General features: G+C 45.5%; 1 protein-coding gene across 7 annotated transcripts in view; it reads right to left on the bottom strand.

Annotated features, from left to right (window-relative positions):
- The window catches only part of HIC2 (HIC ZBTB transcriptional repressor 2), a 75,655-nt gene extending 50,922 nt beyond the window's left edge, over positions 1-24,733 (bottom strand). For 3 of the 7 annotated variants that reach the window (XM_082066211.1, XM_082066212.1, XM_082066213.1), the window contains exon 1: positions 24,558-24,733. The gene's annotated coding sequence lies outside the window, so the exon portion shown is untranslated. Of the gene's footprint in view, positions 1-22,730; positions 23,586-24,557 lie in introns of those variants that run through there. The other 4 variants (XM_082066207.1, XM_082066210.1, XM_082066214.1 and 1 more) reach the window with 4 other exon arrangements.
- Positions 24,734-26,538: the final 1,805 nt, after the last annotated feature.

The raw sequence follows: 26,538 nt of genomic DNA, 5'->3' as shown, positions 1-26,538 counted from the left end.
TGCTTTGCCAGAGGTGTTTTTAAATTATGTTTTTAAAAGTTTATTTATAGTACACACGCACAGTGCATGATGCTCTCAGGGCTTCTGGAGACTTCAGCATGTCAGGCATGACTTTGCCAGGTGGAAGAAACATTAATTCATCAACTCATCCATAGAAAACCACGTCCCTTGTGTTTGTCAGCTCCTGTACTCCAACTCAAACTGGAGTGAAAGACAATAATTTTTACTCATTTATCTCCTACCCATTATTCATCACATCCGTGATCAACATCGTGGAAATTCCAACTGAAACATTTCAGAGGATGCCAACGGAACCTCCCCAGCTGATCTTTCGGCAAATCCAGCAGCCCATGAGACAACACAACGATTCTATGAACGATTTCCCATTAGGGCAAGAGTCGGAAAACAGTCCAATAAACAGAACTGCGTGAAACTTGCAGTCAAAGTTCACACGGTCCAGCACTGCTTGCATCTGCAGAGCAGCGAGTTTCATCAAGCCATGTTTGTTCTAAATGGTTATACTTGACCCATGTGACCAGTTTCTCCTTTCATAAGAAAAGTATAACATGACCACAAGATCATTTCCAAGCAGAAAAGCACATATTTCCAGAAGCAAATCTCTGAGCTCAAGTTCCGACCCCAAAAGCTAGTTGTGCTAATGGTTTGGCTTTCCCAGCTAAATGCAATACAAGTCAGGTTTTATTGCACAAAACTTAGTTATTGTAGAGAGATCCCATATTGTGCCTCCTGGTCCATATCTGGCCAGGGCAGTGAATATCCACTGGACAGGCCTTTCCAACCAAAGGGTGTGTTCAGGGCTGGATTTAGGATGAGTTTGACTTTCCTTGTTCTAAAATGATGCAAGTTGCTGAAACATTGTTTCCTCAACTGCACAGCAATTAAAAGCAGAGCAAGGACTCCCAGTAATGGCTTAGAAACCTCAATATTAGGAGGTGGCACAGAGGCGTTCTGGGAGGAGAAGAAAAGGATGTGGTAGACAATTTGCTAATGCCCAAAAACTCTCTCTCTAGAAGAGCCAGCTGCATGGCAGAATGCCCCAGGACAGGGCTGAGTCCATTGCTCTTTCCACAAGAGCAACTTTCTCTAAATAAAGAGTTCTTTACACGCAGGACTGGGGAAACTTAATTCAGATGAACTAAAGTAGTGAATTTAAAGTGAATTAGCTAAACCACATTATATCTTTGTACAGACACACCCATTCAGTATTAAAAGGAAGTGTAATTTGGTTTATCTCATTTTACTGAATTAAAAGCGTTTTAATTCTAAGAGAGCCCATGCAGGGATTAGTGGGTTGAACAAAGGATGAAGTTACATGCTATGCTGGAGTTCAATGTGGCATAGGAGGGCTCCCCACTTTCATGCTGAAGAATGCTCATTTACCCCCCACTTAAAAATAACTAAAATTATAAATTCAATTATTCTAATTATCCATGCCTATAAATCTCAAGCTGCCTTAAAAAAACCCCTACCTCTGTCTCTGCATTCACATTTTGTTTCAATCAGAGGATATGTGTTCTTTAAGAGTGAAAATATCAGAAGGAAAAAGGACATTGATATCATTAAAAATGGGAAAAGCCAACAGCACATGAGGCATTTGTGGTGTTACTGCACACACAGAAAAGCCAGACACCAGATCCCAGCCACATCTGTACAACAGTCTGCTTGTGGACCTGGATCAAGATTTGGCCTCCACCATTTCTATGAGCTACCAATCCGACCACCTACCAGAGAGGACAGTGCTCAGCTTTTAGAATCAAGATTGTGCTGTTTGTAAGCAACTGGGTGTATTCCCAGCGTACCTGAGCAGCACAGACCCCTTCCAGCATCTTCAAGGGCCATACAACACTGCAATTCAGCCAGTTGCTTGGACACAACATTTTTTCATCAGAAGGCTCATCAAAAATCATTCGGTAATGGTAAACTTCTAACTGTCGTTTAGGAAAAGAGATTTAAGCTCTACACTTAAGTTTGCCTAGGGCTGCTGGGAGGGCTTGTGGCAAATCGGAACCACTGACTGTATAAGTCCAGTCAGCACAAGGGAGACCCACCAGCTGCTTGAAGTGAGAGCTGTCTGGTGACTGTGGTCATTAAACTGACTGAATCCAAAAGGTCTTCCCCCCCAGAATACATGCTGCTTTCCAGGCCACCCCTTTTTGAGTAGGAAAGGAAGGGAAAAAACAATAAAGAATTTTTATTATCTATCTATCTATCTATCTATCTATCTATCTATCTATATATATATATATAAACATCATTCTGGCTCCAGTGCAATCTTACACAAGAAGGAAAACCAACTTCTCAAGCAAGTCAAGATTGTTAAACAGGAGACAGATGAAAGCATTGCTTCAGAATGCAAGGAAATCCCAGGCTGGCTGCTTGGGAAAAATTAACAATACATAATTGAAAAAGCACTCTGCCCTTCCTCATCCCCAAGGTGAACACAGGTCCTGCATAATATTGACTTCTACATCAGCACCAGAGGATGAAGCTATCACTTGAGGTCTTTCTTATTTCTAGGCAGGCCTCTTTCTCCCTTGCTTTTGATTGCTGGAGGCTATTTCACACCAGTTACCAGCACTGTTCCTGTGCAGCAGGACACGCTGTTCATATGTGCAGCTTGTGATGAAAGATTCAGCCACTGGAGAACACCAGGAGGGAGGGAACTAGATAGTAGTTCTTATCTTGACATGCAATAGAGGTTCAGTGGTTCCCTGCTGGTGGCCTTGATTGCACACCCATGGAGCCAACCCTCCTGCTCTTGTGTTTAGAAGGCAGGAATAGGGAAGAGCTCAGATCACACTTTAGAGGACAGAGTAAATCCTGTCATTTGGTAATACTGCCCAGAACACAGTCTTTCAGGATCTTCTCCAGGAAGAGCTACTGAAAGACCAGGAACATCGAGTATATTCATCAGGGCTAACACACAGGGAAGACGTGAGACACATCACAAAGTCATGTACAGGCAGATCCTGTACAGGCAGAGGTAGAAGGGACTAAGAACAGAAGATGAGATACGCAAAATTGAGCACGGCGCACACAGGCAACACAGTTTATGCCTTTAGCACAAGGGACAGGCTGCTGACAACAGGAAATCAAAAAAAGCCAGCAGACAATCAAAATTAGCAAACAAAATAAACGGGAGATGGAACAACAGCTGCCCAGAGTGATCGCTGCTCTACAGGCAACGATATCAGCAATGCACCAGGGAGCAATATCACACCTTGCTGTCCCTGTCCCTCCAGAAGTTTGAGACTGGGGACCACTCCAACCCAGTGCACAGTGGTGGAGCTGACCTGTGGGCTTCTTTGGCCCCCAATTCAAAGAGTCAGGGAGCCAGCAAGAATGGCTTACGTGTAAGTATGTTGTATATGGTGCAGAACACCCAGCTACACCGAACACCCGTGTAAAGGCTAGAAACTCTCTCGCCTTAAGGCATAAGCCAACCACTAACTTCCTCTGTGGGCAAGTTATTCCATAGTTGTTTGTTTTAGGAGTTCTTGTACCTTTCCCTCAAGCGTCTGGTGTTTGCCTCTCCTGGAGAAAGGATGCCAGACTAGACAGACAGATCATGGCTTCTTTCTGGTATGGCAATTACTGCATTCCACCCTGGAAGGGGGAGAACACACTGGGGAAAGCGTGGAATGTTAGATGGCAAGTTCCAATAACACATGGCCCTGCTAAATAGCCTTCCCTGTCCATTGGGCCCTGTGCAGTCATGCCAGGAGCACACGGCAGCACAGCTTGGCCCTTTGCATTCTCAGAGTCCTGTGTTCCACTGCAGAATTTGGGAACAAAGCTGAGCAGGGCTCGGCTCTCGCCCTGGAAGTCCTCACCCATGCAAGAAGCAGGATATTCGCATTCAGTAAATGTGTTACAAAACCAGGGGACAGACTGGAATTGTGGTCTGCAGACCTGCAATATTTAGAAAAAAAACAGATCTCACTAGACACAGTGGTCCATCAGCATCAGGCTAAATCAGTCATTGTCCTATAGGATCTGTGCTTCTATGGCTAAAAAAAAAATCAAAGTTTACCTAAAAAACCAATTCTCTGCAACCTTGGAGTAAGTCAACCCACTTCAGCAGAATAGTAAATACCTGTACCAGCCTATGAACCAGGGGCTTGGGGCAGCATTTAGCCTTGAAATGGGCATTTGGCAAGGCCTCTTTCTTCCTTGGCTGGAGCCAGAGTGCTCCTAAGCTCCCCAAGACAACTGTAATCTAGGGAAACTTAGACCTGCCTTTCTACTTAAAAATCCTTCTCTCTGTTGACTTTGGCTCTCTGCCAGTTTAGCCTTCAATTCCAGGTCTCCCAATCTGAGTGTCAGCAGAAATTGCAAGAAGATATCTGTCCAGTTTAGCTGCCCAGACACTATCTCGCTTGTGACCTGCTGCACGGATACCCTTCCTGAAAGCAGCTGCTGCGGCTGCTGCTGCATTTATCCACTGCAGCCCTCATTTCCACTGCCCATCTGCTGCAGGGGAGGCAGAGCCACACACGCGAGACACAAATGACTGGCAGGGAAGACCTTGCCACACCAAACAATAAAAGCCAGGAAATCTGAAGCCTACACCTACCTAGTAATTCGTGCTGCTTTTTAAAAACAGAAGAATGTGGATAAGCAAGCGCATACACTTGAATGACTTACCTAAGTTTAGACAAGCGGTATCTAAATAACGCTATTTTAACTTATTACTGTAACAAACACAAGAATTGATTTAATAACCTAATGTTGGTTTTGGACAGTAGAGGTCTGCATCAATGGACCAAGACACTAATTATGTTATCAAATCAGTGTATAATAATAGAACTTCTTCATGCATTGATGGAACTAAGCTTAGCTCTGCATCAGAAAATAATCCCTCAAAGATAGAGAATGAGATAGTATTTAACAAGAACCCCTTGTGACTGGGTGCAGAGTTGTTATTTTCCTTCCTTTTCAAAATATTACTATCTTTAAGGTATCGCATGACAAGAAATTTCCTCTGATAATCTTTTATTGCTTGTTATTTAACCTCTACATCTTTCTGAGAGGTAGTCAATATATATTCTCCAAAAGACTTAAGTAAAAGGGAAAGAACTACTGGTGCATATGCAGATCCATTCATTGTAAGCCTACAATAAAGCTTTTTCCGTCAAGGTACAAGCAAAATGACTTGGTGACATTAACTGGCGAGTACTTTGCATTCATATGGTATCTTTCATCTACAGACTTCAAAGCATCTGACAGGAGGCAGGCAGGCATTGTTTCTCCATCCATCCAAGGAAAAAGCTGAAGCACAAAGTGGCAAAGTCTCCTAGAGAAGGTAAAATGATTACAAAAATCTAAATTAACTGATTCTGAGTCCTTAAAAATGAACTACTTTGCTCCCAATACAAATTACACATGCACCAGAGAGCAGAACCACACCTCACCCACACCCCTCTGAGAATTGCTAAGGATTCTTTAAGAATTTAAATTTCATTCATGAGAAACTAAACAAACACGGAGCACAAGAATACTCTTCTACACACAGGGAAATTATCTGAAAGCAATCCAAATCTGACGTTCTGTAGTGCTCCGAGGAGGAGTGCTCCTTGAATGAACCTGCAGAAGCACAGGTCTTCATTCATGAGGAGAGGAAGGGAAATCCCGCTGCATAATCTAGCAAGTGTTTAAATAAACCTGTTCAGATGAAGATCTCTCCTCTCCAGAGAAAAACTAGCACTCTAAGAAAGGTTAAAGCAAGTAAACCTTGTTTCAGCTCTTCACCTTATTCTTATAACTGAAGAATTGCTGACTGCCTAGAGGACTCACATGGTCAGCAGAAACTCCTTTTAAACATAAAAAGGGAGAAAAATCCCTGCACAGTCCTATTTTAAAAGATTGTATGGATTCCTGTAAGCCTGAAAACAACAAACAAAAAATGATGCTGAGGCAATCTCTGGAGCAAGCAGGCTTTTAGCATTGGTCAAAGAGACGGCAATAGAAATATTTTAAAATGCACTCTCTGGTTATGAGATCTCTCATGGCCTGTGGAGGTGGATAATATTAGAGGCCACTAAAACCTAACGTTTATTTTTCTTAAAGTTTTCACTTCAAATAAACCTTTGTTTTAAAATGTATGGGGCCAACTGTTAGAGCATTGAGGCCCTGGTTATTAGCCAGCTAGAGCTCATGAATTATGTTTAGTGAGAAGTTTATTGGCTCAGTAAACACCATTCCAGTTCCCCTCACCCCTGAACTGTGAAAGCCAAACCAAGAGATATTCAATGCCATGTTACCACTAGCACCAGAGCAACCATTATCTGATTACAGGCATTTTATTTTTCGTATGGAATTTGCTATTGCATCATTTAATACATGGAAGTCTTTAAATTTACCAAGGCAACTCACAAAGAGTAAGTAACTGTTTGGTCCTGTTTACCGTCTCCATTCTGGAGCAGGAATATTTGTTTCCATCTCGTAGCTTTCCAAGTCCAAGCACCGCAGAAATGCAATGTCTCGAACTCTTAGTAAGGCAGGAGTTTGGCAAGGAATTTAAAACGCTGGCAATATTAGAGTGGGCAACCACTGGAGCTTTCTGATAAAACCATCCTGTGGAGCCAAGGCAGAGTACAGGGTGGTAAGAAGCTGCATTTATTTCCTCTTACTGCCGCTTTGTCTCGAGACTCATAAAAAGACGTCCATTTTGTGTTCGGAGGGTAGGTGGCCAGAGGTCAGAGTTAGTCTGGTCTAAGATATTGCTCTTCTTGAGTTACACAGTCAAGAGCAACTTACACCCTTATGACTTACAGGGAGGGCTGGCTGCAGCTCAGACACAGTCCAGGTAGGACGCACGTGCGCGCTCGAAATGGAGCGCGGGCAGCGATGCGGCGTCAGCCCTGCCGAACCTGCACCCGTCTGTGCGCAGCACCAGGAACCAGAGGTGGAACAGAAGGTAGGCTTCTCCAGAACTGGCAAGACTTACGTGTAGCTGTGCACATCCAGAAGCAACTTCTACTTGTGTGGCTGGCTTTGTTATGGGCACAAAGCCGTTTCATCTGGTTACCTTTCACTGCCATGAGCTAAAGCCTCACATACAGAGAGTAAGCAATGATCAGTCAGTGTGCAGTAACTCGTTTGTGTGCTTGTTGTTCCAGTTCTCTGGAATAGCTAAAATACACCAGAAGACTGTACAGGGACTGTGTCAGTCCTTGAGGCAAGGAAAGTTAATTTAGTTGGAAGAGTAAGGATGCAAAAAAGAGTCCTTATAATAACAGTAGTCTTTTCTGGTAACAAAGCAATGTGGAGCTGAAGGAGTTTAGGTTCTTCTAGTCGTCTCCATCAGTCACACCACTTTGGCTGAATAATGCATCTTTTCATGCCTCTGCTGCCTTTCTTACCTTTTGCCTATACTGTCCATTTAGACTGTGACATTCTTCAGGGAAGAGATTGTGCTTGTACAGCACCCAGTGACAGCCCGAGGGCTCTGCAGTCCCTCAGCCAAACAATGGTTTTTATAAAGACTTTGCTATAGACCAATTTACATAACACCAACTATGAAATCTCATGTTCTCATGTAAACGCTTTTGCTGATGTCCTGAGATTCACAATGCCAAAATCCGACCACATGACAAGGAAGAGCCTTGGCAGCACAGATCCTTAATGTCCAACCAATCCCACAAGGACATGCCAAGGCCATATCATCACACCCCTAATGAAACATCTCTAGGGAACCAGCACAGTTAAAATCTTTCCACCCCAGTAGTGGTGAAAGACAAGATACCCTTCTCTTTAAACTTAACCCTCTCCCTTCCAAAGAATGCCTGGAATTTCTACTATTTCCCAGCAGAGACTGGAAGGCAAAGACTTGGCATGGGGCAAGACAGATAAGAGCAGTTGCCTTCTCTAGGTTTTGTTAACTCCGCATAATTGCTTAGGGCATGTGATGGTTAGAGAGAGACACATACACATCTGTCAGAGACAGGCTACAAATCACTAGTATAATTCCAAGCAAACAAAATCTAGTTTACAATGTGGCTGTGGTATATAAAACACCTCTGTAAAACTGCAGTATAATTCAGCTGCTGCAGGTTTAATTTACAAAGTAATGATATAGTTTTCCCTCTGAAAGACTGCCATGTAGGATCACTGAGCTGTTGAATAAAGTCTTTGCTGTCTTCTGGGACACATAGTAAAGGTTGATTGTTGTTGGAAGCCTCTCTAATCAAGCCACATTTTAATACCATGTTTTGCAAAAGGGCCCATATTGTCTTGCATGTGAATCCAAGTTCCTTTACCAGTTTAAAATCTGGGTCAGGGCAATTTGCTTACATTTGGAGTCCTTTTCCAAAATTAATGCTATGTGGGATTTAGAGTTGTAGATACAAGACAACCGGATAAACTGCTGTTATCTGCTTCGCATCACGCACGTACCATCTACAGTTTTCCTGCTAAGCTTTGTTCACATGTACAACCCACTTCTTCAGCAGTTGCGCATTCAGCATACTAATGATATTATTCTTGGCCATCCTGTTAAACTCACAATATAAGTTAAATGCACAGTAGGGGGCCCTGCTGGATTCTCAACAGTTTTTAGGTGGCTACAGATTACGGCTGGCCAAGGGTGGAAGTTTTGATAAGCAGTCATGAAGTTGAGAGCTTTTCTATTCAAATAGGATGTTGACTAGTGCTGGCTCTATCTGTGTCACTGCTCTGGTGATAACTAGATTACCCAAATGTCCCATGCTTAGGGCTGCAACATCAGCCCACTGCTTGGAAGCTCCAGTTAGCACTACATACAGCTGCAAATTGCTTAGCTGAGTTTCAAACAGGGATCACTCAGAATAACTGGGATGGTTGGTGTCCTGTTGGTTGCACATTGCCGTTCAGGGAGGTCCCTTTGGATTACTGATACGTTGTGTGATTTGGGTGCTGGCTGTCTCAGACGTTATTTATTTCACTGATTCCTGAGAGGCAGTTGTTAGCTGGGTCGTAAGCCCTCAACACACGTTTACGTCTCTGATCTGGAAATTTTGGTAGCAGAATATCTGCTCATTTGTCCCACCCAGAGCTGGGATCCTGCCCAAATTTATTTTGGTGCTTCTTGAAAGAAGAAAGACAGAAAGGAAGGAAAAGAAAGAAGCCCAAAGCTACAACACTGATTTCCAAGTTAAACTTAGTGACAGAACAGACCTGCAAAGTGCAAAACAATAACAGAGAATTTTGATATTCACAGTTTCTCATATTATTCCTCCAGGTACAGAATATTGTATTTTCTTAATACAAGCCACTTCGGAGTGACAATCAATGAAAGACATTAAGTACAATAAAAATATTTGGTTTAGGATAAAAATGTGGTTCCTACCTATGGGCTTGTAAAGGAAAACTCAGCAGTGTCTTACACTTCTCATAGGTACATTCTGAATTTTCATCCCCTTGTTCGTGAGCCAGGCAGAATAAAAATATCCACCTACACTAAACCAAAGGGAGCCACTCATAACCCAGACACAACCACAACAGACATTCTCGACAGTCCTTGGCTTAATAGAACACTGCTTTGTGGTTATACCCACCACTAGGATTTCATCTTGCAAGTTCTGGCACATTTAATTTATTCCAGGTCATACATCAAATATAATATTAAAATTTAAGATGGCATTTGAGATTGAGGATTTCTTTTGCAGTGTGAGTAGAAAGAACAGTTGGGGGTGCGGGTGCATGAGCATATTAATACATAAACACAAACCTGTAGCCATCACTCAAGAAAAACAATTGGTCTTTAAGAGGGGAAAAAAAGTTGTAAAAAGAATCAATTCCATTAAATAGCTCTATAAATCAATTCCACCAAAAATCAATGGGGAACTACATCCACAAGGTGCCAAGTAACTCCCACACGTCGGGTGCAACTGGCCGTGACGGTGGCCGTGACGGTGGCCGTGCAGCAGCTCTGCCTGCGGGGCCTTGGCCGGACAAGGGCTGGAGCAAGAACCCCCATTGCCCCTCGGGCTGCCCCTGCAGAGCTTCTGCCCCGCTCGCCCTGGCTGAGCTGTGCGCTGAGGCCTCCGGGGAAAGCAACAGCGTCACGCACTTCCATGGTTTGCTTATCTGTGTGATGGAGCCAAAAGTGGGAGCAGACCCATGCTGCCTCTCACAGAGGCCACGCAGACCCCAGCGTCCGGTCCCTCTGAAAGGGCTGCAGAGGAAAGCCCGTGTTACTGGTTAGAGCCAGGCGTCCCCCATGCCCAGCTCTCAAATGAAGCACGACTCTGGGATTTTCCAGCAGGCTTTGTGCCACATCAAGTGTCCTTCCCTCGCAAAGGGGAGCTGACTTATGCACAGACACGGGGAAGGCGGTAGAGGAAGATTCGTGATATGGGGCCCGGCAGCCACCAGCATGCAGTAAGTCACATACTGGTTAAACAAAACCTTGTTTAAGAACAAGTTCATGATTTCCACGTTGTGTCAGCCTTGACTGTTCAGTGACTCCCCAGTGACTGTGCCAAGCCACTGCCCTCTCACTTTCAAAGTGCAGCTCAGTTGCATTTTCACATTTATAGGCTGTGGATGCCCCTTCAGTGACTGGAGAAACCCTTGGGGCTTTCATTTTGTGCTGGCAGCTCTCAGATGACTTCAGAAGCAAACCCCCTGGGGCTTTTGGTCTGTGTGGCAGAGCAGAGAGGGCACAGAAGATTCTGGCTTTGTTAAAACCTGCAGAAAAATTCGTGTCCTGTGTCTTCCCCTTCATGTGCTCCACATGTGCTGTCATGTCTCGGGGCCTATTATAGACAAACACTATTTAAGAAATTCAGACATAGCATTTTTGCAATGGGAAAACTCAGTGAGTTGGCCTCTGCTATTCAGCACTAAGTACCAAACCCTATTTTTTCCTGTTGTAATTGAACACCAAGCATAACTGAGTTCAGTTATTCCACACAGGAACACTCATATCTGGTATTATTCACATATATTTAAATTAGAGAAAGAGTGCATATGTGTATGTGTATAATAAATAATGATCAATTTAATTAGAAGGTTCAAGACTGTCCATGGCAGGGAATGAGACTATGTCCTGCTTCTCTCCAAGACTCTGTGACCCAACTGCACGAGGGATCTGCTCTGCAAATTGCATCTTAGCTGTTGGGCCCAATCTTTGCAATGAGCACCCTCAGCCTACTGATTTCAATAGGACTTGAGAGGATTTGATATCAAAACTTGCATCGGTCACAAGTTTGCCCTAGACATAACGGCATGCAGTTCTGGGAAGCAAGACTTTGACTTAGGCTGGAGGTTTGAGGTCAAGAATAAGCGGGAATTGTACAACCAGAGGCTTCAATCTAACCACTGGTATCTAGCAAGACAAAGCAGCAACACATTCAAGTTTGCCTCTTTTGGAATATTCCTTAGAACTTTATCATATGACTCTTGTGCTCCAGAAGAATCAATTGAACATTAGAATCATAGAGTTGTAGAACCATTTAGGTTGAAAAAGACCTTTAAGATCATCAAGTCCAACCATAAACCCAACATGACCAACATGTCCGGATCCTTTTCCGCTGGGCAGCTTTCCAGCTGCTCTTCTCCATTTTTTATTGTCTTCTATAGCAGTAGCCAGATTAAGTTCTAGTTGGGGTTTGGCCATTTTAATTTTCTCCCTGCATAACTTCACAGCATCCTTGTAGTCTTCCTGAGTTGCCTGCCCCTTCTTCCAAAGGTCATAAATTCTCCTTTTATTCCTGAGTTCCAGCCAAAGCTCTCTGTTCGGCCAGGCCGCTCTTCTTCCTCACCAGCTCACCTTTCGCCACATGGGGACAGCCTGTTCCCGCGCCTTGAAGATTTACTTCTTGAAGAGCAACCAGCCTTTCTGGACTCCTTTGCCCTTCAGAGCTGCCTCCCAGGGACTGTCAACCAGTCTCCTGAACAGGCCAAAGTCTGCCCTCCAAGGTGGCAGTTCTGCTGAGCCCCCTCCTTCTCCAGGAATCAGAAACTCTAGAATGTCATGGTCACTGTGCCCATGACAGCCTCCAGCTGTCACAAGCAGAAGGGAAGTGGGAGGACATCATTGGTAGAACAGGCAGAAGTTTTTCCTGCAAGACACAGGAAATGTTCCTCATTTTCCCTGTCCCTAAAAGCTTCTGCAATGATTCTTTCTTATTTACTGGGATATCAGTTTCATACAAATCAGGAAAAAAAAGATTTGTGGCAAGTGGCCTTCAGGTATTATAATAGGAAGGATGTTTGCAGAGAGTTTTGAAACACAGATCTTATTCTAAAGAGCATCTTCATGCACAAACAGATGCTACACCAACACGTACATGGGCGTAACCCTAGACTGTTTGGTGACTCTGAAGTTGTGGAGTAGTTACAGTGAAGAAATTACTGTTACGTTTATGAAACACAGCCCAAAACATGGTGCTAAGTTTGTGTGGAGACAGAGAAAACAGAGGGGAATAGGCACAGCCCAGAGAATGAAGAGGTTACAGTGATATGGCAGATATGTAGAAATGGTTGGAAAAAGCAAGTGTGTATACAATTGAGGATTCTGGAGGAAGCAAAGAACCCAGCAGGTTAGACAACCAAATCATAAATAGAAATAAGCAGACGCTGGGGCCTAAGAGTTGAAGCCAGCACAGGGATCCGAAATGTCAACTTGCATTTAAAGACTATCATGGTTAAATCATACAGCAAACTGCGTAACAGACAAATGAGATGAATTGAAAGATTAGCCTATGGAAATAGAGAAAGGATTGTAAGGATTTTTGTTTTTTTTTTAATCCTGCCCCTTCTATACTCAACAAAAAAAATCTTAAATCCCATTTCCTGCCACTACAGGGCTAAAAAGTTAACACCATATTTCATAGTGGTTAACATGAAACAGGATTACTGTGCTGACTTGTTCTTAAAGAGCAAATACATTATAAAACCTAGATTGGGAACGAGGTAGATTTCTTTCTGCCGAATCCTCTGACAAGAAGCAGGAGAGAGAAAACATATTTTTCTCTAAGACTTCTGGGGATGAACAGAATGAAAAAGTCTGTTGCCCTCAGTAGAATTTATGTATTCTTGCAATTGGACTTTTTTTGTTCAGTCATTCACTGTAAAGACAGACTTCACATGAATATGAATGCTTACACTCTTTGCAATTAAAGCAAAAGAAATGCTTTGTTTATCCCTTAAACTCTGAGTTTTTCAAATAAGCCAGAAAGGTCTTATGAAGAGGATCCAATGACCCATCAGAAGGAATAACTTCTGAATGCCAGACAACGAGCTGCCTCCTGAGAAAGATTCAACCCCCCTCCCAAGCCGACATCCCAGCCAGAGCCTTCTCTGGAACCAGAGTCTGCCTGGGACTTCGCTCTGGTAAAGCTTCTTACAGGGACAGCACCTGGGCACCCTGTGTGTGACACATCCAGCAAGACTCCTAATGTCCTGCCCGTTTTCCCTTGAGCCTCTGAACTGTGACCTCAAAGCAAATGCATCTGAGAAGAAAATACATTAATCAGACGCTCACTCCGCCGGGCTCAGGATTTTTAAACCAGGGATCTGAATCAGCTCTATCGCCTCCCACTTCTCTCCTGATACAATTAGTCAGCATCTGCCCCGGCAGCCAACCCGCTGCCTCTCAGAGGGGGGCCAAGCAGCTGCAGCCCCCCTGCCCGCTGCCTCCCACCGGGCTGCAGAGAGCGGAGAGCAGCTCACTGAGCTCTGCCTGGCCAAGGGCAGCATCCCGTCCCTGCGCTGGGGAGCGAGAGGAGCTGAGAGCAGCCGCCGCTTCCAGCCTCTGCCATTCCTCGCTCCAGCCCCAGTGCAGGTTCAGACGTCTCCCAGCCACACCTCTCCCCACCTTGGGCCAGGGCCATGCCAGCTCCACACACCTGTTGGAGGCTTCCCCACATTTTAAGGGAATCCCCAGAAGGGGATTTGCAGGTGCTTTGCTCTCTTCAAAGAGTCCAGGCAACAAATCAGCTTGGGAAATTGGACCCACAGTATTTGATGTGGCGCTCTGACTTTTTCTACAGTGTTCTCAGCCCACCAGGTTGGCAGGACTGAACTTTATAGCTAAGCATTTTGAAAGAAGCATGTGCTTTTAAAATCCAGTTGAATTTTTGCTAGGGAAACTTTACAAAGGCATCATTAGTATATCCGCAGGAGTTTTGCAATTCTAGGTTACAGGTGATTACAGCAAATAAACAGGCATGCAAGTCAGGGTCGGAAGCAGTCTTTTGCTTAAAGCCCTCCTCACCAGGCACTTGGAAAATAAATAAAACCCCCGAGCAGTTCTGTTTTACCCAACAGCTATAGGGCTCCAGCCCCACTCCTCAGGCTGGATTGTGCAAGCTCTTACTCCAGCAGTCACACTGAGTTCAAGCAAAGTGCCTGAGTAAGCATTTGCAGAATCTGACCCCCCCAGTCAGTTATCTATACTGCACCTATTTGTGCCTTGCATTGCAAGCTTTTTAGCCAGGGATATGGTCTGGACGCATATTGTCAGCTGCAACGTGCTTTATCTCCATTTATGGCATTATATCTAATTTTTGGTGCCAAGTGCAGCATTACCCTTACAATGACTTCTATTAGAGACAGTTTCCCCTTAAGACTGCGATCTGACCAACAACCAGTTGGCACTGTTCATTTCTTTATGTTATTGCAAAACTACCATGTTCATACTACCTCTCTGCTTCTTTAATTTCAAGCATTTTGTTAAAAAAATAGTAAGACAGGCACTGAATTACGGAAGTGCTACACCCTGGCATTACAGTGACTTGACTGGAGATGCTGCCATCCTTTTATCCTGTGAAGGTTTTAAAAACCGGGAACCAAAAACAAAATTAAAGCAACAAACTTGACTGATTAGTCCCCAGTAGCGTGTAAGTTCAGCAGAGGCAGCCTGGCTTTCCCCTGCCATCATTCCCCGTGGGCACCGGCCCCTTTCCCCTCCCCAGGCGCGGCAGAGGGAGGGCTGGGCGGCAGCGTGGCACAGCGTGCCGCAGCTCCGATGGAAAAAAATCGGCAAGTTCCCCTGAAATGCTGCGTCCTGCATGCCACAAAGGACAGCTGCTACCTTCTCACTTACAAAAACGTGACCCCAGCCAGTCAATCCAGAGCCAACGCTGTCAGACGCCCTCACACTCACCACTTCTGATGGTCAAAGCCATTGTGATGAAGCAGCTTCCCCTCCACCTCAAAAGGGGATGTGCTTTGCTTTGCTCCAAGAAGGTTTGGGGGGGCTGCTTTGGGTTTGCTGTCTTTTTTTACTTTTTAGTGAGGGTACAAGCCAAGCTGTTGTAAATAAACACAGAGGTAGCATGGGCCCGTGTGTAACCGCAGAGGAAGTGAGCACAAATAGGCAAATATTCAGAATAATGTTAAAGTGGATGCAAATGGGAAATTGCTTGGACTCACCTGGACTCCTTTCCCTCTGCCTTGTCCAACCAGTTCATGGATGGGGAACATCCCAAACCCCTGGCATAAGGTATTAGATGCTCTGGGTATTAGGTAGAAAACTACTGATAAGTCTTTCGAAAAGGTGCAGCTGGTGTCAGGTAGCCCAGGTCCCATTTCATTTGGACTCTCAAAATTTGGAGGGGAGAGGGAGATTTTCTTTATTTGAAACTGTGGTGCTTAATCAGTCATTCGCGTCTGCTGGGAGTGGAAGCTGGTTTGGCTGGCTGTGGCCATGGCTTCTGTTCTGTTAGGGAAGAACCCTTGTGCAGCTTTCAGAAAGTCATATAAACATCTCAAAAAAGGTTACATGAAGATGCCAGACGCAGCTATAAGTCACAGATTACTAATTATGAAGGCAATTTAAGATCCTTGGGGTAGAAAGGATCTCTTTGCTGGATAGGCAAATATTTTAATTCCATATTCCAGTGATCACTGTTCCAACAGGACTCTTAAAATATCTTTTACTTCCATGACTGTCCTCTGTTGTTTGTTACACCTCCATGGAGCTTTTAAATAACAGCATGATTTCTAGTACTACAGCACTATCAAATGTACTCGTTTTCTCTGCATTTGGTTCCACTTATAAGACAATGAATTATCAGTACAGCATTCAGCTTGAAATCCTCTTGCACAATTAACAGGGTGAAATATTAGACAGTAGCAGCTACTACTGGTATTTACTGTTCATTAAATGCTCTTGGATATTCAGCCCATCTTCAAAATATCACGCCCTTACACAGAGATAGAGAGGTACAGACAGATTAAATTGTTTTTCCAGAGTCAAACAACAAATCACCGACAAATTCTCATACTCAACTAAATCTCTGTTTTAGCCACAAAAATAGAGATTGTCAGAACAAAGATAATGACTTATAGTCCTCTCTCCGCACTCAGATCACTTTTCCCTTACTCGGAAGCTGAGGAATATCACTACGGCAATTAAACCCATCACTTACAAGTAGCAACCAGAAACTGGGAGACCCAGCATGACTGGGATAAGCCAGCTGACTCCAGCTACTAAAAGAGGTCCACGCTTGGGGAATACTCAAGACATTCCTTCTCCAGAGGCACCACCCATAATAACAGCCCAACAGTCTCAAACACCTCTGCATCTTGGATGGATATGCAGAACCGCATATATTAAACTGCTTTTCTTGGAGTTCACTTAAGAATGCTGCCAGCAGAGGCAGTTTTGCTGCCAACACAATTTTTACCTGGAGCAAACGGAAGCGCTTTTCCAAGAATCTCCCAGGCTGTTGCGTCATGCGGCACGCTGGCACCGCACCACGCAAAACACAGGCTGCTGCTCTGCGCATCCTGACAGCCACTATTTAGAGCCATTTAGTTATTCCCGGGAAGAGACTGGCAGTGCAAAACAGACCTTCCAAAAAAACCCAGTGTTCACTGCAGGGGGATCTAGTCTCATTAATATTTTCAATGCTGTAGCAAAAAGTGAGTAATTTTTATAGCTGGCATATTTCAATGTTCATTACCATTCTGAAAGCCGTGTTTGAGAAAGCGCAGTAGAGACTAAGAAACGTAGCATTTTTGAAGGACTGGAGGGCAATTGTCTCTATTGTTCCTTCCCCACTGTGGGTTTTGCGTAATACTGAAGTGTTAGTCCTTTGGCAACTTTAGCAATTTGAAGCTTTATTAGAATTATGTGCATGATGACAGCATTTACAGGCCCTTGCTAAGGTCAGGGTCCCATTGTGCAAACTTTTAAACATGATGAGCATTTATAAGATAAATATACAAGACAAACCAAGGACATTGTATTCTCCATACTTTAAAGATGAAGAAAACTTAAGTTGCTTAACTTTCTTCATGACAATAGCATGGAAAATTTAAATCAGTGATAGAAACTGAGCCCAGAGTTCCCTAGACCACACGCCCACCCAGAAGAATGAAATCTGTGCATACATTCAACTACTGCACCAATTCAAGTACTTATAACCAAGTTTTCTGGGTAAAACTTTTCAAGTCGTAAGTTACATTGCTTTTAAAACATGTTCAGCCAAACATCAGTCTGCCGACATCTGAAGAATTACAAGACAACTCTATTTATTGTGCCTTTTGGTGCTACATTTCTGGGTATGTACACTTCATAGATGTGCATGCACATTTATATTTTTAGTGGGTTCCCTGCCATCTACAACTTTGGTAGATATTTTTCGTAGAAGTTCCTGGAACATCCACATTTTTCTTTGAAGACTGGACATAATCATGTCACTAATATCACATTATCAAAGAATATTTGAACTGCTTAGAAAATGAACAAAGAGCCTTTTTCAAGGACTTGAGAAGCGTGATGCAAAAAGCTCCACATGAGGACCATTCTGAATACTTTATAAGGGTAAACAGAAACTAGGAATAACAAAGCACATTAAATACAAGCAGCACAAGTTCAAATCTCACTCTACATTGGCATAATTTCAAACCTTCTTTTAAATAGGTCTTGTTTAAAAAAAGAAGTCAGTCTTCAATTGTAAGCGTTTGCTAGTGAAGTTTTGAGGAAAGTCAATCCCTAAAGAGAGAAAGCCACTACTTTATTAATAGTTTCATCCAGTCCTGGGCAGTTAACCTTTTGCATCAGGATCCTTTTGTAAAGGGACAGAGAGGATGGTTTTTTTCAGTTCTAGTTCAATAACTCGTTCTTTCAGGCTGGAGAAAGCAACTGAGATTTGAGGAGGGGCAGAAGGGCTGGAAAGCTTACTGCCCTCCGAATCAAAACTAGGTGTTGGAGACTAGTATCTAGTTCTAAACTCATAAAAGAGCAGCATAACTAGAAAATAATCCATTCCTTTTTGCTGCAAGAACATTTCCTTTGCTTTGCATTTAAAATGGGGCTGAGTAAGATCACAGATTAAGTCACATAGGAGGGAACCTCAGGAGGCCATCAGAAAGTATTTTGATGAGAAAATATTTTCCAAATATTTTTATTTAACACTTCAAAATACTCTGGTTTAGTATTTCATTGAATTTAATGCTATATAAGAAGTTGCTTGATACATTTGTCAGAAACAATAACATAGTACATTAATTTTGTTTCTGATTTGCATATTAAATCATAGCTTGAATGTGTTAAACCCCATCCTCCTGCTTAACATAAAACAATACCAAATTTACTTTAAAGTTATTTTTAGTTGCACATCAACATGTGTTATTAGGTACGAACCAGTGAGATCCAGTCTTTCCACTGGAGAGTAACTACCCCATAGACAAACAAGCAAGCTTTAAAATCAGGTTTCTTGTGGGCTGATTTCAATTCTCAGTTAAAATTGGCAATGCAAATTACTCTATTCTGCTCTTTATCAGACAAGAGAAAAGATTTCCAAACTGTCAAACCGGCTGGTGGCATCCCGACAGCAGATGGAAATGCAGTAAGTGGAGTCCTGCGTGGCAGTGTCTTTATGTGACTCGTGGAAAACTGAATCCACGCACTGAATGGTTCTTTATCCAATGGGAAATGAGCCCATGTTTAGGGGAGGGAATCTGCCATACACCCCTGTCACCTCCAGCCAGGCCAGGAACGCGTGGGACCAGCCCAGCATGACGAGCAGAGGAAGGTCGTTTACCATACGATGCCTCTTCCCTGGTCAGTCCATTGTGTATCTCTTTCAAAACTCAGGGCAAAAGACTGATTTGAAGACAATTTCATCTTGCATCGTGTTTGGTTCAGCGGGGGAAGGGAGCAGACAAGGCAAACTGATATATTAATGAAAGCCACCCCCACTACCCAAGGGACTGAAGGACAGCGAGTGCCTCGGGCCAGCAGGCTGACGCGGAGGGCTCTCGACCTCCCGTCCAGAACCTGGGCGACCACAACATCGGCAAGTTTTTCCATCCAGTATCTAAAGCTGGAAGAGCAAGAGGGAGTTGTTCCTGGTTCCTGCATAGATCTTTCAGGACATTTAGCAACAGAAGCAACAAGTACACTCTGTTTTCAGGGTCGTTTTTGGTGGGAGAGCAGCCCTGATGACAGTTTTGAGCACAGAACTCCCTGCCCTTCTCTAAACTTCTCTTACTGCTGGCTGAAGACGAGGACCCTTCCTCTCCCAGCTTGGCTGTCAGTGTATGTGTCTTCTGACGCTTTCTGCAGGAGACTCCAGAGCAGTTTGCCTTTTCTACATTAGCAAGAGAACCAGCGCTGAAGGAAGTTTCCCACAATAGGTCCATTTCCAAACGCCTGCTTGAGGGTTTCAAAGATCACTCTTTAGCTCCTTCAAATCTGCAGTGTGCACATCAGAAAATGTGATACAGTACATGTGTAATCCTGGATAAACTAGATTCCCCACCCCTTTCCATTAAGTAAAATCAGTAACTAGAATCCCTGTTTAGGATTTGTGATTACAAGGATCACCCTCCGCCCTGCCCTGGTCAAACAATACGAGCTCCAGAGCCGTCATTTCAATAATGCAAAACCCTGTTGCTTCCACTCCAGAACAGCTGACTTGAAGTGCATGCTAGGCTGTGCTTATTAAGAAAATGAGAAATCTGATATATAGAAAGAAAACACTGTGTGAGGATTAATCCTGGATTGCAGTTTGTGGCCAGCACTGGGCCGTCATCCAAACACAGATGAAAAAGAACAAAATTCCTCCCACCTGTCACTTCCAGCAGGTACAGCTATTGCACTGTTGTAGTCTTCCCCTTACAGCTATTGTAACAACCCCTTTTATATCAGCTTAAAATTCCGGATTGACCTCACTGTTTCATTTCTTCCTTGTTTTGTGGGAGCCAGCACTGGAGGGTGAATTTTCTTTCCAGGAATTACAAGCAAGAAGCGTGAGTAAGTTACAAGTTTGGACAGCTAGCTTGTAATACGCGTACACTTCAAGGAAAGAAACGCAGCTTAAAACTGGCGTCCTGTTGGAACCTGGAGATGCTAACTGAACAAGAAAATACAACTCTCAGGAACACTTGGGTTTTTTTACATTGTTTCTGCCGCTTTTGAGAGAAGTAAGCACACTGTCACTGCTGATTAAAAGAGACCTAAACAAACAAATGCGATTGCTTTGCCAATGAGCTGCTGCACAGCAGAGATCTCCATTGCAATGCATTGTTCTTGCTCCCAATACTACCTCAAGATAAAAACCAATTTAAGCAGCCCTGGTGGTTTAATCTCTGATGTTCAATCCACACCAAATCAAAGGAGAAGTCATCTTTACTTTTAAAAATATGTTCTCCTGCTTATGGTTGGGTCAACACTCTGTTATTGCAATCCCACAGCTGAGCCCTGTTAATTTTTCTCCGAGCCCAGCAGGGTGGGCAGGTCTGCTGATGCTGAAATGGTCCTCCTTCCCGTTGAGCTTTGCCTGTCACAATACAGCCAATATAATGGCAATGTCACAAACGGGATTCTGCTTTCTCCTGCTCCAAGACCACATTCGCTGCTGCACTGAAATGCCGTTTTGTGGCAACGTTCTTCCCTGGATGTTGTCAGAAACTGCGGTGTTGTTCGTACACTTTAGCAGTCAGATTTGGTTAGAGGATGGAAAACTTGGGTTTTCTGTAGAGAAAACATGACGACCTCACCATGCTAGTACCTCTGCCTGTCAAACTACGATGTGTTCATCAGACTGGATGAGAGCGTTAAAAGCTGCAGTCAGCACAAACAGGAGTTCTGATATGAGGACAAACGCACCTCAGTTTTCAAACATTATCCTATTTCCCTACATCTATCATCAAAGAAGGCAGCAGGAGCTCAAAGAATAGCCATGCACTATTTTCTATAGAAACTCAAAGGAATGCATAACGTACAGTTTATGTTTGACAGTTCTTAATTACTATAGGCTGTAAAGATGCTACGAAACAAGAACTCCCATTGCAAGATCTGCTGTTCACAACTTCAAATTTCATGCTGTGACCACCAGTTTTGGGCTGTGGTGGCTATTTTAGGGAGTTTCAACCCATTACACAGCCATACTGATAAGCATTAGGTTGTGCTCTAGTTGTTTTAAACAACTAATCAAAATGAATTGAACACATACCCTCCTGGAATAAGGCCTCTCACCTTCTCTTTCTCTCCTCTCTCCCCCCACCCCTTGTCACACACTGGCTTCTGCCAAACAATTCAGCACTGACACCACAGCGCATCACGTGAGACCAAGTGCTTCGAGCATCTTGCCATACTTATTACTATCTACACATCCATAAGTCATTCCGCCCAGCAACGTATGTGAATACTAACGTGAGCTCCTTCTTTATGCATTAAAGATTTAGAGCTCTCTCGGATTCTTGGAAGAAGCTTTTCCCCCGTACACTGAAAAATCATCTCTTCCATATATGTGGATCTTGTCTGCATTTCACGTAGATGAGGAAGCATGACATAAGAAAAACCTGCTATATCCTCGGGTTCTCCCATTCCTCCTGCTCACACCCTTGTGGCCACGCAAGTCTACTGAGATTAAGCGATGGATTTTAGACGCAAAAGAACAAGGCACTAATGCGGGGTTTCCTTACCCGTGATAGAATGGAAAGTAACAAATGTAAGAGGTTGCTTATTCTTAATGCTGATCTCCTCCAGAGCTAAAATGATATGTCAGTAGCAGGTGGCAAGTTTGAAGACCCCCCTCCCCTCTCTCTCTTTTTTTTTTTTAATAAATATAACAAAGGGCACACAGATTTGACCTAATGGGTCAACCATCAAAAGTTAAACTGATTTAAATAATTAGACCTAGAATGTCAGGCACCACTGCAAATAATTGCTCCTAATGCTTTTAGGATTAGATTGCTAATGAAAAGGCGCAAAAAGGAGGCCACTTGCAGTTGTGGAAATAAGTCAATTTTCTTTCCATATGTCATTTTCTCCATGTAGATTTGCTGTGAAATCCTAAGGAGTCATTTACAGCTTTCTCTCCAGAGCTGCTGAAGTATATACAATAGTTCTGAGTCATAAAAAAGAGTAATAAGTCATCTTGAAATACTCGTTGTTTATACACTGTATTTATCAAGCACAGCAAACATCTGCTCATAGTTCTGACATTTTCCAATGAAAGTGACTATTGCATATTGTTTTCCCCTTTAATTTGTGGAAAAACATGGGAGCCATTCAAATATAAACAGCATTCCGCAATAAATTTAAACCAGTTTTGGTCAAAGGACAGTTTATTAGCGGAATGTCATTTTGATGCTCCTCTTAACTGTTTTCTGGCTGCTCTCTCAGATTTATTCTAACAGCTCAGTAGCATCTAGGATGATTTCGGTAACCGTCTGCTAGAACCCTTGGTTTCATCTATAATTCATTATTTGATGTAAAGGTATACACCCGCCCCGCTCGCAGAGACTGAACGCCAAGTTACCCGCCTCTCGAAGCGCCGAGCCGGCCCGAGTTTTCAAAGGCTGCGGATTTCGCAGCAGAAAGTTTCGAGTCACCAAATCCCCGTGTGTAAACAGGCGCTCAGCCGAGCGGCGGGAGCAGCGCGGCGGGGCCGGGCGCGGTGTCCAGCGGCCGCGGGGCGCCGGGCGGAGCGCGCCTGGCGGCCGCGATAACGGGGAGCGCGGGGGCCGCACCGAGAGCCGCCCGCTCGCCGCGGTGCCCACTGCCACCTGGGGCCGGTCCAGCCACAAGTCAATAATTGACTTCGCCCGCCGGCTCTCGCCCCGTACAAACGGGAGCGGGCGGGGAGCGGGCTGGGCGCTGCGGGCACCGCGGCCGCCCTGCGCACCCGCGGGGCTCCCCCGGGGCGCGCACCGCGCAGGGGGCCGCGCATACAGCCTCCCCCCACCCCCACTTCCCCGCCGGCTCTGCTTTGCTTTTAAATGCAATCAGAAAAACAAAAAAGCCCGGCTCCCCCCGCCGCCCAGCTGGCACCGGCACCGGCGAGCCCGGGGATGTAGGGCCCGGCCCGGCTCCGCGGCGCCGTTCACCCGGGACCGGGCAGCCGCGGGCAGCGATCAGCCCTCCCGGCTCCCGGAATTACAGTGTTACGCCCCTCGGCAACAATATTGCCAGCCTGGACGTACAATTTAATGATTTTTTTTTCAACCGGGTGGACAGCTCTGCTCCTGGCTGGCGGGGCCGGGGACGCGCGCGTTTCCTCCGGGGGCACAAAGCCGGGCGGGCAGGGTCCTGCGAGCCCCCGGCCGCGGGAGGGTGCGCGATCCTGCGCTCCGTCCATTGCATCCGAGACGGTGCCGTAACAAAAGCCAGAGACCCGCAGCGACGGGCAGGGCGAGAGGAGCCGGCGGGTCCTTCCCTCCGCGATCCCGAACGGCCGAGGGGAGCGGCGGGGAAGGGGGGAGCCGGGGCAAAAGTTCACCGCGGTCCCGGTAGGGCAGGGGGTGCCCGGTGGGGCAGAGGCCGGCGCTGGGGCTGGGGGATGCCGGCCTGGCTCGTCGCCTTGCAGCCCCGCGGATGGACTGCGGGGGGAAGGAAGCGATGCGAGTCCCGGGAGCCCCTTCCCTGCCCTCTCCTCCACAATGCGGCCGGATCCCCGGCACAAACACGCCCCCCGGCACCCCGAGGCTCCGCTCCCTCCTTTCGGGGAAAGAAAAATAATATACGGCTCAGTTGCAGTGGGCAAGTGGGTATGGGGAGAAGGCTGCAGCTCCGGGGCTGCTTGCCCGCCCCGCCGGTCACCCCCACGCCGGCCTCGGCGGGCAGCAGCTGCGGCCCCCCGGCCCGAGCCCACCGCCGCCGGGGAAGGGGCAGCGCACACCCGTGCGCACACACACACACACACAAATGGCACGGGAAGAGGGGGAAAGTTTCCAGCCGCTTTAACCAAATAGCCAACATTTGCAACCCGCAGACAGGCGCGGTGGCGAATACACCGTATGCTCGCCCCGGCCCCCAAAGCAACGGGGCAGCGCGCCGGGCGGGCGAGGGGAGGGGGCCCGGGGCATGGAGACAGGGGGCAAGGGGGACAAGAAAATGATCTGTATTTTTTTCAATGGAACTACCGCTGGTGCCGGGCACGGCTGCTTCAGGGCAGGGAACAAGGGGACACCCCCGCCACCCCGGCCACTCTCCCGGGTGGACCCATGCAGATGGGCAAATAACCGGGGTTGCAAATAAAGAGCGGGGGAGCGGGGCTGGGCTGCACCCGGAGCCCGGCAGCGCCCGCCCGGCCGCCCGAGCGGGACGCGCGGCCCCGCGCCCCCGCCCGCGCCCCGCTCCGCGTTACCTTCTTATTGCATCTGGAGCAGCAGCTTTTCTTCCCCTTCCCCTCTCCTCCTCCTCCTCCTCTCCCTCTCCTGTCCTCTCGGTTTATACCAGCCTGTTCCTCATCTCACAGCCTTCCTCCCAGCGCCATCTTGCAAGCTTGTGACGTTGGGAGCCGCTCACCCCTGACCCACATTTGAATAGAAGCCAAAATGAAAAAAAGAAGAGGAGAGAGAGAGGGAGAGAGGAGAGAAAGAGGGGGAAGAAGAAAGCGGAACAAGGAGAGGCAGGGAAAGCTGCAACTAAGCAAGTGCTGTGCCAGTGTGGAACAGCATCGGCTCCCGCTCCCTTGCCAGCTACTTTAGTAATAAGCAATTTCCTGCTTTTGCAATAAATGTTGCCGCGGCGGGGCTGGGAGAGGGACGGAGAGCTGGGTAATTCCCAGCGGGGGACCAGGGCTTCCCCCAGCCCGAACCGCCCCCCCCTTCCCTGCCACCCACACCCCGAAACCCAGCCCGACCACTGCCCCCCGGCAGCCCGAATGCTGCTGCTCCCTCACAGGTTTTGAGCAATGAAAAAGGCATTTATTAAGATTATTTCTCCCATCACTGATGAGGTCTCAAGTGTTTGTTAAGGGGAATTATATAGATTATAGCTTGTCCATGTATTGGAAGCTGAAATAAGCTTTATACACAAATGAAAAAAAAAAATCCTCATCTATAACACCATTTGCATATTAGCCTTTTATCACTCCTGTCTATTTGTTAAGGACTGACAGTGCGTTTTGCACCATCCAAGACATAGATGAAGACACGGCCTTTATACCCCTAGAATCCATAGAAATCTGAAGTTTTGTGCTTTTTTTTTTAGTATTTGCTGATAGGAATTATATCGAGGGGAAAAGTTATTTGTGTTTTGCATCCCTGGTCCTGCAAAGACTTTCATGCATGCTTAACTTTAAGCACATCAGTAATCACACTGAGCAAGCAGGGGCTATTCAGATGCTTACACTAAGCATGTACACAGCCTGCAAGCTCAAACTATTATTTTGTAAAATGTTAAGTGAACTGATATTACCTTCATTTTACTGACCATTGCCACAAAGTACAACTCTGCAGAAATCTAAATTATACCTTTGTAGCACTTTCTTCCTTCAGTAGCTAATTAATCTGTAATAACAGGAGCAATGCATATAAACATCTTCATTGTGATCATGCACAGGAGTTCTTCCACTTTCCCATGTAGGAATCACTGCATGAGCTGCAAATGTGAGGTGACATTTTCTTCTGTGCCCTCAGAGCCACCCATAACCAAAACTTTCTGTAGCCTGAGCAAGGTGATTCATTAGCAAAGCTGAGCCTACCATTTAACACATCTCTAGGAATTCCCTAGTAGCCTCAACGCCAGCAACTCTCTCTGGCGCTTCCTGTGCAGGTCCCTGCAGTTCTCCTGCACCTCAGCTGGGTCCCAGCCTGAGCTCTCCTTCCCTGGTAATAAAGATATTTTCTAGTTGCTCATCCAGAGTTCAAAGTTTTTGCAGGAGATGGTTTCTTCAGCTCTACCGAAGTGGCTTGAGGAGCAAATAAAGATAAGGCAAATCACAACAGCCATATCAGAAAGGTCTGGACTGGTGGTTTGTTCACAGTACACTCAGTAAAGAGCAGAACACTTTAACAGTGGTGAGAACAGCAAACCTGACTGTCAGCACAAGACCCAGTGAAGTAGATAAGAATCAATTCAAGACTCTTCCCCCACCGGGAAAGTTAATTTAAGATTGGTGGTGCTGCTCTTAGCTGTATTTTAAAGCTAAGTGGCCTTGCAAATAGCCAGGGAGGTGTAGGTAGCCATTTGCTTCACGCTGTGCCAGAGGAATTAGTAGGCAAATACACAGAAGTCCTTGTGCTATGTTTCTAAACAGGGGAAAAATGCATCCTGGAGTTATTTCAGGCGGGTTTAGACATCTTGGTTTAGAAAGACCTGCTTCGTGAATCTGTGTGGCATCT

The sequence above is a fragment of the Streptopelia decaocto genome (genome assembly GCF_964273445.1).
Source record: "Streptopelia decaocto genome assembly, chromosome: 15".
Classification (NCBI taxonomy): Eukaryota; Metazoa; Chordata; class Aves; order Columbiformes; family Columbidae; genus Streptopelia; species Streptopelia decaocto.
Note: the sequence above shows the minus strand (reverse complement) of the source record. Positions and strands in the feature narration are given on the sequence as shown.